Source organism: Hyperolius riggenbachi, chromosome 1 (assembly GCF_040937935.1).
Source record: "Hyperolius riggenbachi isolate aHypRig1 chromosome 1, aHypRig1.pri, whole genome shotgun sequence".
NCBI classification, from domain to species: domain Eukaryota; kingdom Metazoa; phylum Chordata; class Amphibia; order Anura; family Hyperoliidae; genus Hyperolius; species Hyperolius riggenbachi.
This window is the reverse complement of record NC_090646.1, coordinates 226,572,755-226,584,807: the sequence shown is the minus strand read 5'-3', so window position 1 is coordinate 226,584,807 and position 12,053 is coordinate 226,572,755. Positions and strand designations below refer to the sequence as shown.

Genomic DNA, 12,053 nt, shown 5'->3' with positions numbered 1-12,053 from the left:
GAGTAGGAAGAAGATAGTTCAGTGACAAGACAATATGTTCTGTACAGCGCTGCAGAAGATGGTGGCGCAATATAAATACTAAATAATAATTACAATAATTTGCCTCACCAGGATTGTACTTTCATTTAGCTTTCCTGTAGACGCAGCCAGCCAGCACTAGGGGGAGAGGGAAACAAAGGTGAATGAGGGAGGGCTGGTGCACACCAAGAGTGCTTCTAATCATTTTTCAAATCGGCAAAAATTTGAAAAGCGCTTGGCTAATGTTACCCTATGATGGTGTTCTCACAGCAGCGTTGTTATTTTTTTCAAAATTGCAAAGATGCTACATGTAGCAATTTTTGGAGCGAGTCATTCAAAAATCGTTCTGAAAATCGCTTCACAAAATCGCACTCACAAATTGCTAGCAATTGCTATAGTGATTTTGGCGTTCACTAGCCCAGAGAGAGGAGGAGTGGAGAGAGACTGAGACTTGCAGTCTTATGGCCCATACTTACGAGGGACTTTTGTCGCCTCAACACGCGGCGCGCGCATGTTGCGGCGACAGGTCGCCCGTGAGTATGGGCCGCGCGCACCCGAACTGTCGCCCGGCGCGAGCGCGCAACCCGAACTGTCGCCCGTCGCTGATGTCGCCAGGCGATTGAAATGTTCAAGTCATACAATGTCACAGCGCCAGGGTTTATGCTGTCTCAGGCAGTCAAGCAATCCACTATTACTCCACCTTCAGAGATACACTCAACTCTGCATACTTCCTGTGTAACTCGTTTCACCGGAAAACAGAAAAGCAGAAATAAGTCTCTCTCAGTGGGTAACAGTAACACTTTAATTTTCCATACAAGGCACAATAAAATCGGAGTAAAAGATCACTTACATCAAGAGGGTCCTATGCCAGCCTCTTGATGTAAGTGACCTTTTACTCCGATTTTATTGTGCCTTGTATGGAAAATTAAAGTGTTACCGTTACACACTGAGAGAGACTTTTTTCTGCTTTTTTGTTTTCCGGTGAAACGAGTCACACAGGAAGTATGCAGAGTTGAGTGTATCTCTGGAGGTGGAGTAATAGTGGATTGCTTGACTGCCTGAGACAGCATAAACCCTGGCGCTGTGACATTGTATGACTGACTATTCGAAAGGTGAAAAGGATCTATCCTGGTCACGGCAGCGGAGGTGGCTGTCAAGAAGTGGTTTGCCAGCAAGCTTGTGGAGCGCCTTTTTCGCCTATTTTCCTTGTTTACTGATTGAAATGTTCAATCGCCTGGCGACAGTCGCCGCCACAACTCCGCCGCAGCTGTCGCTAGTCCGCGTGAGTACGCGGACTAGCGACAGCAACCTCCATTGGAATACGCATAGCTTCCGGCGGAGGGAGGAGGAACGTCGGTGACAGCTTCCGTCGCGGCCGCTGGTCCCTCTTCCGCGTGTGTACGCGGAGGGACGTGGCGACGAGCTGTCGCCGGCCTGTCGCCCACACGCTCACGTGTGCTGGCGACAGGCTACTTTTGCTGCCCTTGAGTATGGGCCATTACATCACACAAAGGCTACTTGCCTATAATACCCTGCCAGTCAGAAAGCAGCCCTCCTGGAGTCTAGGGACTGTCAAAAACATTTCAACTTGTTTAACGCCTTATCCACACTAGCAGTCATTATAACATAGGGGAGAGACCAGACAGATGATTGCCCATGGCCACGGACCCTCCAGGCAAGCTCTGCATCATGCTGCTTATATTTACCAGCTTGCCTGTCCTCTAATTGCACTTTTATCAGCTAGCCTAATGTTTCACATTGCCTTACAACAACAAACCTGAATACACCAGGCACTGGACCGGCCCTAAATCACTGAATGAAAGGTGGCCTGGGGGGAAATTGCCCCACTTCCCCCCTGGCCAGTCCACCCCTGGAAGGATTGGAGGACCCTGACTGTGCCACGTGGTTGCCCACTGGCTAGAGTAGGCCCCCCCCGAGAGGGGGCTTCTAGTCAGGGACCTAAGTCCCCAGGGGACAAGTCCCAAGTGCCAGCCAGCTGGCCCCATCCTTGCAGCCAGCATTATAAAAATTCTGCGTTCTCCCTAGCCAAAAGGCCGGGGAGCTGCGTTCTTAGGCTAAGCAGACAGGTAGTACAGACCATAGTGCCCTACTCATCCATGGGGTTTCCCAGGCCAAGGGACTTTCGGATACTCCTGGGTCGCTACTCCAGGGGCAGTACACCTTAGCAAAGCCACTCAGCCCTTCAGCCTCGCTCATGGTAGATTAATTCCTAGAATCTGGGAGTGTATGAACGGGAACGGACATCTCTACTAGAGGATCTGAGGCCTGGACTCCCCTCATTCAAGGGAATCCCCCGGTTCACCACGCCTGGGTCTCAGTAACATACATCCCTGAAATTGATAAGAACAGATACTATACTTGATCTTAGCCAAAAGGCAGAGAAGCGCTTTAAAGCTCACAGCTATGGCTGGATAGTGGCTGGATAGTGTAATGGTTAAGGACTCTGCCTCTGATACAGGAGACCTAAGTTTGAATCTCAGCTCTGCCTGTTCAGTAAGCCAGCACCTATCCAGTAGGAGATCTTGGGCAAGTCTCCCTAACACTGGTACTGCCTATAGAGCGCGTCCTAGTGGCTGCAGCTCTGGCGCTTTGAGTCCGCCAGGAGAAAAGCGTGATATAAATGTTCTGTGTTGTTGGTTGTTGTATTAATATTTGCAATACTTTCCAAAATGGTTAAACTATGCTGACACCCTGCAGCAGTACTTAATACCATGCTGTAATGTCCTGCACTTGAAAATATAATACAACAAACCCAAGAGCCCAAAGCAATTAGGATGATGAGGAACAATTTTAAGAAGTTTAGGCTTAAAGTATTAAGAAAAGCAGTAGTACTGCTCAGTGCTTGGTGTAATATATTACACTTGCAAATCTAGTGTAACAAACCCCACTGTGTAAAATATTGATGTTAATGTGTGCATTCTAACACAAGTGTAGAGTAGTACTAAAGCCTTGTACACACGGACCAACCTGCGCGTGCATCAAAAAAGAGCTCCTGGAAAAAAGGGCGTGGGATATGTAAGGCTTGGTGGTGTATTCTCCACAGTCAGCATGCAACGCATGAGCTGACGTGGAGGAGGTACACACACTAGCACAAGGAAACAGGCTATCCCTAGTATAGTGGAGGGGAGGACTGACTCCAAAAGGAGATTGTGGCGCACAGGGCCGGTGCAGATCCGACAGCCACAAACAATGCTTTCGCTATAACGTCTCAGCGCAAAGTAGCGCTGAGCGCATAAACCAGAACTGAGGAGATCAGGACAGGTAGACAGAATGAACGCTTGCTAGCTAGCCGCTACTTAGTGACAGCAAGCGTCCACAACAAGACAGACTGGAATGAGGCAGCCAAAGCGTAGCGGCGATGGCGTGCCTCACAAAGACAGGACAGGATAGTCAGGAATTAGCAGGATCAAGATAGATGAACGTAACACAGATAAATATACAAATAGTATGATTTCCTAGCGTATTACAATTACAGCTATCAATGAAACTATTTGTAACGTCTGACTAACATATGTATATATTGGCAATGAACCGATATTTGACATAAGCAGGAACACTGACTTAGGACTGGAACGATACAGGGAACAGGACTCAGAAGGATTCGCTATCTCTTCGCAGAGATGAACGCAATCCACAAACGGTAACAGGACAGGATTCAGAAGGATTCGTTATCTCCTCGCAGAGATGAACGCAATCCACAAACAGGACCAGGAACAGGATAACTAGCTCAGCACGGGTGATCAACGTGCTAGAACTGACTAGCTGAACACAGGATATAAACAGTTCGTGTACGTATATATCAGCGTCACTGATGTATCAACGTAACACGAATACAAGGAAAATAATAAACGTGCTGGTATGCATATATATGGGCAATGAACCAATATATGATGCAAAACCAGCAAAGTATCTTTAGAACAAGAAACACGATCTGGGGATGAAGCGACAGCAAGGCAGGCTTAAACTGAAGCTATGAAAACCTGAGGAGTCCTGCAGGAAGCAGATCTTTATACTGAGGTCATCCAATGGGAGCAGACATGCAGATTCCAACACAGGTGAATGATAATCAGTCACAAGCTGACAGCAGGGAAAGGCAGACAAAGCTATGCAGCTTGCATGGAAAGAGATCAGAACTACCTGAGCTGCAGCACTACTACTTCCAGCAATACCTGCTGCAGCAGCGATCATGACAGGATATAACCGAAATTGTAAGTTGTAATGTAAAACAATATTTTTCGTTTATAGCTTATAAACGAAACTGTAGTGCTAAATAGATTGAATAAACGGAAATGAAACGGCAAAATATCGTCTATAACAGGGGTCTCAAACTCGCGGCCCTCGATACAATATTTTGTGGCCCGCGCCGGCAAAAGCTTCCTTATAGTTCGCTTCAGTGCTCCCAAGTAATCCGCCGCATCCCCACCGCTAAACAAGGGCTGCAGAGCCCCCAAATCGCCCAGGGGGGAAATCCGCCGGGATTTCCTGGAAGGGGCAGAGCTTTCAGCTTCAGCTCTGCCCCTCCTGACGACGTCAATCGTGGTGCATCGCCGCCTCTGCCCGCACCTCTCACTCTTCCTTCACAGAGAGGGGCGGGGAGAGGCGGCGATGCGCCGCAATTGACGTCAGGAGGGGCAGAGCTGAAGCTGAAAGCTCTGCCCCTTCCAGGAAATGCCGTCGGAATGCCCCCCCCGGGCGATTTGGGGGCTCTGCAACCCTCGTTTTGTGGATTACTTGGAATGGGAGCACTGAAGCGAACTATAAGGTAAAATAGGCAAAATAGTTTGCTTCAGTGTGAATTTGATTTTGAAATAAAAATCAATGCAAGGGACGGGGGATCGGGGGGGGGGGGATGGGTTTGGTTCTGCAAAGTGGTTGCAAAGTGGTTAAAAACAAAAAAATAAGTTAAAGCTCCAATAAGCGAAATTTAAAAACAAAAAAACAAGTAAACCACAAAGTCAAAACGAACTTGTAAACGATATTTGTAATAAATGTTATTCTGTAAACGAAAAATTTTGTTATCACGATCCCTACAACCACTACTTCTTGGGTGCCCAAATTTCCTGTCGGGCGCCCAATAGCTGATATTTTGCATTGCAGTCTATGGCCGCACCCTTTTTGTCCATTAGCCATATGCGCCTTTTTTTTACTGCTTCCCCAACCTGCTGCCTGATTATCGTCTGACTTTAGTCTGTTGGACGATAATCAGGCATGTGTAAGTTCACAAACGTTTAGATGAGCAACTGATAGCAGGCAGTTTGCCCAATCCAACCACTGGATCTACTCACATGACTCTTGGGCTGATATTGTGGAGTTGGTTGCATGTTGTGTACAAGTCATTTGAATGACTTGTACTTGTTTTGAATGTGGCCGTATTGTGCAGTCCGTCATTCTGCTTGTGCGAGTAGTATGTAAATGAGTTGGTGGTTTAGACATGTGGACATACAGGTCATGCGGTTGGTCAGGCCGTGCAGTTGGTCAGGTCGTGCTGTTGATCGTGCACTTGTTGTGTGCTTGTTGGACGTGTGTAAGCGCCCTAACGTTCTCTACCTGACAGAGCTTTGCTATGCTAAGTTCTAATATCCAGCAAGTAGAATAACAGAAGCACACCTCTCCTAATAGCACCACTAGAAATCATGTCAATCCGCCCCACCTCCCCTAAGAAAAAAATTGAATAAATAAATATGGAAATAAATAAAACTAAAATTCTTGCTCATGATCCCTTTATCATCGCTGCTCTGTCTAGCTAAAATAGAGCAAGCAAAGTGAATGCTGGATATCACATGGCAGCTGTTTTTATATGGCCTGGTGGCAGGTGTCTATACCAGGTGACCAAGATGTCCAGTATGACCCTTTACACCACCAACACAAATTTAAATCTGAGTCTCCATAGTCTCCTGATGGTCCTGGTCTCCTGGATGTTGATACTTGGACCAGGGCATTATTACATAGCTTGCCAAACTCCCTCAATTTCCCTTGAATATTTCTGTTATTTGGTCTAACCAATGCAAAGGACTGATGTTTGTGACAATGACACATTTGACTTTAACAGAAATTCAAGTGGCAACAATATTTGAGATGAAGAAAGAACCCCTATTAATCCATTGTCATTTACTGAGATTGCAGGATGCTATTCTGGCTTCACTAGCAAGGACAGAGTTAAATGACATTTTGAAGCTGATAGATAACATGAAAGAATTCAATTTGATTTCGATTGCTTTTAAAGACCTTTAACAAATACATCTTTCCGCTGGAAATGGAGCCACCTGGCTTCCTTATGTGTCCATTGATTTGCAAGCTGCAGATGCAGTATAATGTAAAACACAGGCTATGGATTAAACATGTAAATCACACTCACTCATCTTTTTTTTTTCGAGCATGTATTCAATTCCTCCTCTCCACTATGACAATAGGTTACCAGGCTGGAAAAGCCGCCATGCCCATTTGCAACAATTGACTGTACATCAGTATTACTGGGCTAAAGCTGCACGTTTCACATCAGGCATTAAATGGGATGAATATTGATCTTCTAAAGAGGATTTATTTATTTCTAGCTCTATCCAAAGATCAACTGCAAGCAGCTTTCAGAGGATCTGTTCAGCTCTAACAGCACAAATCTATTGCACACATGACAATGGACTTGACATTTTAGTGCTGGAAGAAAACCAAACAGTAAATTTAGTGCAATAATCCTAGATAAATGAGATGATCACTAGAAAAGCTGAGATAGTTAAGTGGGCTATCACTGAAGTCCAAAGGATGATATTGAACTGTTACACAGCAGAATACTAGCTTGTGTCAATACCGACCAATCGTAGCCATATAACTGGGCTGCAGCTACCTTTACTAAGACGCTGAGTGCTCTGCCGTCATACGCCATAATTGATGGGATACTGTGTGCAATAAGTTTAAATCTTTTGCAATCATGATGTCAAAGGTGACTTATCATTTCCTATTTGCATGAGGCAAATATTTTAACAAGATTTATGTTCGACATCCCTTTTACATTACGTACAATTATTTGTCTTTCTGTATATGGAATAATAAGGCATACCATATTTATAGTATAACTTCAAATGCACGTTCATTACCGTGTGCAAGGACTAAACTATTCTTGTTAAAATACTAGTGTAAATCTTTTTTTTATTTTGTTTTGTTTTATTTATTCATAGCTACTTACATTAGCATTCCTTTAAGGATCTAATGCTAGGTACACACGATGAGATTGTCTGGCAGATTTCCTACATGATTGATTATTTCCAACATGTCCGATCTGATTTCCAATCGATTTTCCGATTGATTTTCTACTCATTTCTATCGAAAATCAATAAAAAAATTAATTGGAAATCAGATTAGACATGTTGGAAATAATCAATCTAGCAGGAAATCTGTGTGAAAATCTCGTTGTATGTACTAGGCATAAGTGATTTGGTCTTAGTTAAGATTATGGTGGATTACTGCAGTTTCTATTTATTTTCATGAAGAAGCAGGAACCTAGTCCCAAGAAATACGTTTTAGAGATTTGTTTATTTGGACCAAATTTTTTTTACAGTTCTTAACCTCACCATTGAGTTTTTTTCCCCAGGGTGGAGGTAAGCTTACCTTTACCCACCTTTTCCTCCTTTATTTTTAAACTGTTTTAATAATTTTATTTCACTTTGCAACTCTGACCTACTTACATTTTCATGGGAAAGTGGAGCTATTGTATGTCTTTATTTTTTTTCTCCTTTACATAACAGCCTGCATGGGTTAAACATACCATGAAAAGATTTAGTATTTTTCCTCTTAAAGAGAAACTCCGACCAAGAATTGAACTTTGAAGAAGAAAGTCTTTACAGCGCTCACTCCTCACAAAAGTACATAAATTTCATAAACCACAGAGATCCCACTGTCCTCAGTCTTTAGTAGCAATAAATACTCTCACCGGCGTTCAAAGGCTGATTTGCCACAGATCAGCTGAACACGTATTTGTGTAGAATTCCAAGTATGGCTCTCTTCCCTCTAGCACCACGATTTTGGCTCCATTTTTCCTCAAAAATTATATACAATAGAACATAGCGTAAAACTGCAACTTTAAATTTCCCAGTTCTCTTGCATACCACAGTGAGTGCACCTCCACACCATATGTGCTCCCCACTGTGTGTATCTGTATTACAACCTCCACCGAACTGTGTAGAAAAATTGCCTGCTCACCAGATAAATATGCTGTCCCGTTACAGATCAGCAGACATTCGTATATGTATTGTTCCTCTAGTTGTTCACGCAGCAGGATTTCACACTGGTAGCAATTCTCCTTGAAGTGTACCTCAAAAAGAAACAACAGTGCACATAGCGTGAACCTGTCACACTTCACGCTTCTTAGTTATTCTACTTGTGCACAAGTTGGTGCACCCTCTCCTCCATGCACACCCTTCTCACTCAGTGTTTTTACTTTGGTTTCCCCAAACCAGAAAATGCCCCTAACCGCTCACCAGATATATAGCTGACCTGTCACGGATCAGCAAACAGCGCTTTGGCGTCAGCGTAGGGGTATCAGCCAGATCCTGTCACACTTTGCCTGCATGACTAGTACACATCTCTCATAGCGTAACACTGTTTTATTTCCAGTAAAATTGATTTAAAATACACTCACATTTAGTAAAAGGTTCCTGCGCATATCTAAAAACAAGTCTGCCGAGGCCACGCCCTACCGGTTTCGTCAGGATGACTCATCAGGGGTCATCCTGACGAAACCGGTAGGGCGTGGCCTCGGCAGATCAGAGGACGCTTGCTGAGCGGCGGTGAGGACGTCCAAGACTTGTTTTTAGATATGTGCATGAACCTTTTACTAAATGTGAGTGTATTTTAAATCAATTTTACTGGAAATAAAACAGTGTTACGCTATGAGAGATGTGTATTAGTCCTGCAGGCAAAGTGTGACAGGATCTGGCTGATACCCCTACGCTGACGCCAAAGCGCTCTTTGCTGATCCGTGACAGGTCAGCTATATATCTGGTGAGCGGTTAGGCGCATTTTCTGGTTTGGGGAAACCGAAGTAAAAACACTGAGTGAGAAGGGTGTGCACGGAGGAGAGGGTGCACCAACTTGTGCACAAGTAGAATAACTAAGAAGCGTGAAGTGTGACAGGTTCACGCTATGTGCACTGTTGTTTCTTTTTGAGGTACACTTCAAGGAGAATTGCTACCAGTGTGAAATCCTGCTGCGTGAACAACTAGAGGAACAATACATATACGAATGTCTGCTGATCTGTAACGGGACAGCATATTTATCTGGTGAGCAGGCAATTTTTCTACACAGTTCGGTGGAGGTTGTAATACAGATACACACAGTGGGGAGCACGTATGGTGTGGAGGTGCACTCACTGTGGTATGCAAGAGAACTGGGAAATTTAAAGTTGCAGTTTTACGCTATGTTCTATTGTATATCATTTTTTTGAGGAAAAATGGAGCCAAAATCGTGGTGCTAGAGGGAAGAGAGCCATACTTGGAATTCTACACAAATACGTGTTCAGCTGATCTGTGGCAAATCAGCCTTTGAACGCCGGTGAGAGTATTTATTGCTACTAAAGACTGAGGACAGTGGGATCTCTGTGGTTTATGAAATGTATGTACTTTTGTGAGGAGTGAGCGCTGTACAGACTTTCTTCTTCATAGTATATAGGGGAGGGCTATCCCCACTGTATAGTGATCCTCCGAACAGCCTGAGACGGTTACTTGGAGAAGCTTTGTGATATTGAAGAGCGCCCAGACCACTCCCTTACAGCTAAGAATTGAACTTTATCCCAATCAGTAGCTGATACCCCCTTTTAAATGAGAAATGTATTCCTTTTCACAAACAGACCATCAAGGGGTGCTGTATGACTGATATTGTGGTGAAACCCCTCCCACAAGAAACTCTGAGTACGTACTCCTGGCAGTTTCCTGTCTGTGAACCTTGCTGCATTGTGGGAAATATTTGTTTACAGCTGTTTCCAACTGCCAAAAAAAACAAGAAGCAGCTACATCACCTGCCAACAGTAAAAATGTCACCATGTAATAAATGTCAGAATGTAAATCAGAGATTTAAAAGGTTTTACAATGGGCAAACACTGACTAAATCATTTATACATAATTATTGTAAAAATGAAACACTTTTTTATTACATTATTTTCACTGGAGTTCCTCTTTAACTTTCAAAAATGAAAACTTTAAATTAGAAAAAAAAATACAAATAAAAATAGCATGCCCTCAAATTCCTTTTTATCCCCTTGTATCTCCCTGTTCTCATGTACAGTGATATTTATGAAGGAAGTTTGAGCTCTCTAGTGTGGTCAGTGTCAAACCATATGGTCCATATTATTAGAGAGTATCTTACAGAAGAAGGTGGAATTTTTTGCGAAGCACTGTAACATCTGCAACTATTGCGGCTGCGGACATGCAGGGTATACCCGCAGCCGCCTTTGTTCCCTGTTCTCAGGCCTCATCCGTTCCGTCGGCATCTAGCACACCGGGAACGGTACTGTCTCGTGCTCATAGGGTCGCTGTATCGCGCGGGCGCGTGTGTGGAGACAGGACCTTTATGCTGGAAGAAGGCGCGTCAGCTGACCTGCCGTTCGGCTGACGTCAGAGGTGGCTCACGCCGCTCGGATTGGCTGATTGGTAAGGGGCGTAGCTGTGAGCTCTCCTTGGCTTCTTAAGCCTTCACTGGTCATTTGCAACTTGTCTGCTGTTGCAAATACACTCGTGTTAGCGCTCAGACCTTAGACTAGTATCCGGTGTGCTTTGATCTGGGAGGAAACCAGGAATTTCACACAAGACTAGGACTATTGTTATTGTATTACTGATTACCTGTGTATGATTCTGGCTATACTCTGACCTTGCTATTGCACATCGATTCTGTACTTCTGCCTATATGACCTTAGTTGCTGAATCTCTGCCTGATAACTCACTAGTCTTCTGCCTTACGTTTCTGTACTGTATTCGCCTCTCAGTTGCCAAACCTTGCTTGTCTGACCTCTCTACTCACCTGTGGGCCCTTGCCACTGGTGAGGTGCTCTATTGATTAAAATACCCACCAGCTCCTCTGGTGAGGTTTAGTTTCAGTTATACAGCTCATGTGACTGATAGTACCTTACCAGCTCCCCTGGTAAGGTTTAGCCAAACTTTGTTGTCACTCTTGTTGCAGCTAGTACCCACCAGCTCCCCTAGTGAGGGCTAGCACTGTTATTGCAGCTAGTACCCACCAGCTCCCCTGGTGAGGTCTAGCACTGTTGTTTCAGATAGTACTCACCAGCTTCTCTGGAGATGTCTATCCATTTAATCTACTGTTGCACCAAACACTTTACACCTCTGTTTCTCAGCCGTCTATACTTGCATTATTGGTGATACTGCAGATCACCACATAATCAGGTATAGAGTCTGTATTATTGGTGATTCTGCAGATCACACAATAATCAGACGTCTGTGTGCTACACCAATCGTTACAAGCACCCTCTCCCATCATGGAAAATGGGTTTAACATCTCCATGTATCCCTAAACAGTAGGTAAGGATAAATACCAATACATGTGCTACTGGGCCTGGAAGGGAGAGGTGAATTAGGGTGGAATTTTGATATCTCCCCACCGCCACCCCACACCCAAAATGGGCTTAATCTAGGCATACAAAAGTAAAAATTAAAAAAAAATCAATGCTTTCAAATAATATCTTGAAAAAACATAAGACAAGACAGATTCTCACAATATTTTGGAAAATGTATGATTTCATGCAGTATTCCTCAGGATTTTATCTGGATACATGGACCCCTCTGCTGTACAGCCTCTGTCACGTACTTACACTGTTCTAGCTGGGGCATCCCTATAACCATTCATAGTAAATGGTATCAGCTTGAAATCTGGTACCCTTCTTGGATTTGGGCCAAGGCTGTTGTGGAAAATTCAGTTATTTACTTTTTTATTAAATGTCTGAAAGGAAGGAAAGGTCATCACCTTCGGGGCCTAGTAGGGTTGTGGAACCTTATTCATAGCAAAACCCAGATTTT

At 44.0% G+C, this 12,053-nt stretch overlaps 1 pseudogene; it reads right to left on the bottom strand.

Annotated features, from left to right (window-relative positions):
* Nucleotides 1-2,290: 2,290 nt before the first annotated feature.
* LOC137533131 (U2 spliceosomal RNA) lies at nucleotides 2,291-2,427 on the bottom strand (annotated as a pseudogene).
* Between the last annotated feature and the right edge of the window lie 9,626 nt (nucleotides 2,428-12,053).